This window comes from Penaeus vannamei, chromosome 25 (genome assembly GCF_042767895.1).
Source record: "Penaeus vannamei isolate JL-2024 chromosome 25, ASM4276789v1, whole genome shotgun sequence".
Classification (NCBI taxonomy): domain Eukaryota; kingdom Metazoa; phylum Arthropoda; class Malacostraca; order Decapoda; family Penaeidae; genus Penaeus; species Penaeus vannamei.
In genome coordinates this window covers 15,871,159-15,874,809 of record NC_091573.1, presented here as the reverse complement: position 1 = coordinate 15,874,809, position 3,651 = coordinate 15,871,159, and positions in this window count along the sequence as shown.

The following is a 3,651-nucleotide window of genomic DNA, read 5'->3' as shown; positions in this document are numbered from 1 at the left end:
ACAGCCATCTCTTCTGGGACTTTGCAAGGTCCGAGTAACAGGATTTCTGGCTCTTGGTACCTGCACTTTGACTCACATCTCACAGTGATACAGGAACTGTGACCAAGGAGATGGACCACATCCTCCTTATCCCTGGAGGATCCTACAGAACTGCAGGGTGTATCAGAGTGTCGTGTTCTGCAGCACTGATCATAGATTAGTTGAGGCTTCAAAAATTCTCATCATTCCATTGATCACCCTAAGATGGACAGCTTTAGGGAGGGGGAGTGTTCCGGGGGGTTTGTTGAGGCTATCTCTGGTTGTTTCTCAACACTCTGCAACATGACAGACCCGATACTTCTGTGGGACACATTTAAGTGTGAAACACTCGATTCAGCCCAAGAGTAAGACCGAATTTCATCTTGCAAGAGACACTGGTATCTACAGAAACTTGTCACATGGCTTGTCTCACATCGTTCCCCACTACGCAGGATTTGGTCACTGTTGAGAAGGAACAAGGAACAGTTTATTAGGAGCGTTGGGCTGGCAGTTGAAGTATATAGCAATGGTTAAATGAAAACATTTCATCTTTAGGAAAAAAAGACAGAATGTGACTACAAAAATAACTAATGTTGCCTATATTAAGGAAAACTATATTTTTGACCAGCTGTGTTAATGCAAGTGGGCAACTACCTAGGTACCCATCCAGGCTAACCATGGATGGTACAATGGCAGTGGTACTGCGTGATGCAAATATGACAAAGTGATAGTATGGCAGATGGGTTGCATCTGCCATTTTACTGGTGTCTGTTATCTCTTTGGGGAGTGACTGGTGTGGGTGTGAAATCCCTCAGGTATGGCTGGATGCTAGAGGTGAATGGAGATCTAAGCTCCCATCGGCGAAGGCCTGAGCAGGACGTGAGTTGCCGCTGCTTGTCGAGCTCAGTTGGAGGATCAAGGGATGCTGATCTCGGCCCGGATGCTGGAGCCTAAGTACTCTTAAGCTGTACCAACAATCCGTGAGTGAAGGGAGCCTGTGGTCCACTGAGCGAGCCGTGAAGTGTCCGTACCATCCAATTAGGTCTCTGCATGAAGTTATCAAGAAGCGGCTGATGGTTAGGTGCGAGGACAAAGCTGTGTACCTGTGTGACCCCCAACTTGGGGAACTGAGCCAAGCTGTAATTTGCAGGGTCGTACTGCTTCAACAATGATTGTACACGGAACTTGTCACGTCCCTCCTTACTCTGTGGAGCCTCTGGCCTAAATACCTCATGATAACCTCGGGCCTAATTACCCTAAGATAGCCTCTGGCCTAATTACCTTATGATAGGCACTTGCCTAATCATGCTGAGATAGCCTCTGGCCTAATTACCTTATGATAGATACTGGCCTAATCACCCTGAGATAGCCTCTGGCCTAAGCATAATTACCCTGAGATAGTCACAAACCTAATTATCTTGAGATAGTCACAATCCAAATTATCTTGAGATAGCCACAGTCCTAATTACCCTGAGATAGCCTCTGGTCAAATTACCCTATGGCCTATTCAACCAGCAGTAGTCTCTAGCCATATTAAACAATGATATATTCTGGTTTTATCACCTCATGATAACCTGTGGCCTAATTACCCAGTGGTAGCTTCTAGCTGAATCACCCTATGATACCATCTAGCCTCTTCCCCTTGTTGGACTCCGTGGTGGGTGGGGTCGTGTGAGGCTGAAAGAATTAGCTAAATCATATGGTAAATAAAACTAATAACCCCTCCCCCCCACCTGGACTGACCTAATGGAAAATGACCAAGGCAAAGAAATGACCATGACAGTCACCCTGAAACCTTACAAGGCTTCTGGTGGCCAGAAGGCAAAAGCTCAGGCCAAAGAGAAATGGACAAGAAAAAAAAAGAAAAGAAAAAAAAATCACCACCAACAAAGTCTGTCCATGAAGCAGTCCAACAGTTGGACTCAAGGGCTGGCCCCTCCAGGCCTACAGCCCAAACTGAGAGAAGCCTGACCTCTCCAAATGAGACAGGGGCTCAAGCTGAACCAAAGCCACAACCAAAGGCCTTAAACCCAATCAAAGGGGCGGTACGAAGTGATGGTATGCAGAGTCTGAACCCGCTCTTGAGCCAAAGCTGGATACCTCCAATACAGAGGAATTCCCTAGGCTTGGTAGTGGTTGCAAAAAGAACCAAAGAAAAAAAGGTTCAAAGACCACGGCAAAGTCCTCCCAGTAGATGAAAATCTTTTCTTTGACGAGGAGGATATGACTTTCCTGTTAAGTGCTGTAGTTTCTGCAGTAGCAACAGCCTTTGGGAAGACTACTGAGGAGGCGGAGAAGGTAGTCCAGGTTGCCATGACGACAATGACCCAGACTGTTGCAGCCCTGAAGGGGAGGAAGCTGGAAGCATCCAAACCAAGTCAGAGCCGCGCTCCCCTCCCAGTTACCACCACAAAACAATGTTTCAAAGGCAGGGTAGATTCGGGAGACACATCATGTGAAACCCCAGCTAGTTTGTCAGACCAGACTGTAACTGTGCAGCAGATGCCCTCACTACAGGCCGAGTCTGCATAGCTAAGGTCTAGTCCCTTGACTCGAGGTGGCACTTCTAACCTAGGCTCTATATATCCTGGTAGAGCCTTAATCAGAGTACCACTCCACTTGGAAAAAGATGTACGATCCTCAATCAATGATGATCTATACATGTCAGATGCCACCAGCCCTGAGGCTTCTGAGGCTGGAAACGATTATGATGTAAGTGACTCTCTGAGTAACCATCATGGCACACAATTTAAGCATTCTACAGTGGAACATCTGTAGCTATAATAGAAAAAGCTCATTTCTCCAATCAATAGTGCGAGCAAGGAGCATTGACATCGTCATGCTCCAGGAGACATTACCCATAGTTAATGTTCGCTTCTCAGGTTACTACGTCTTCGCCACTCCAAACTTGAATGCTGCTAGAGGCCTAATGACCCTGGTCAAAGAAGCAATCCCGTGCTCCTTAAAAGCCAACCCGCTGCACTGTGGAGATGGCGTTGAATCTCTTGCTGTTGAGATTCACTTGCCTGGGGGCCCTCTATACTATATACAATGTATAGAGCTTAGATTTAAACCAGGTCTGTGTCACTGCAGCACAAGACCGAGTGATCATAGGGGGAGACTTCAGTGCACACCTTGGCAAAAGGCCGAACGCGGGAGGCATTCATATTGCAGAGATGCTTGACACATTCCCTGAGATCGCTCCTCTCAACGCCCAAGAACCAATGCATGTGAAGGGAGGAGTCCTGGACCTTACCTTTCATCTACACACCGGTGGTGTGTAGATGATACGGTTACAAATGATCACTATGGCACAGTCACTACCCTCGCGGATGCACGTCCAGCCCAAAGACCGTAACATATCCCCAAATGGAAAACAGACAAGGCCAACTAGCAAGCCTTCCAGAAAGGCTTGGCCCGCTGTCTGAGAGACAGTGAACCCCAAAACAATGAAAATGTGGGCTTGCTTGAGGCAGGACTAGTCCAGGTCATAAATCAGGCACCATCACAAACCATACCCAAAACTCGTCCATGGTCCAGAACTCACAAAGACGCCTGGTACTATAGTGAGATCAAAGAGGTCAACCATAGAGTAAACATGTGCAGAAAAAACTCCCGACGGCGAAGAACTCC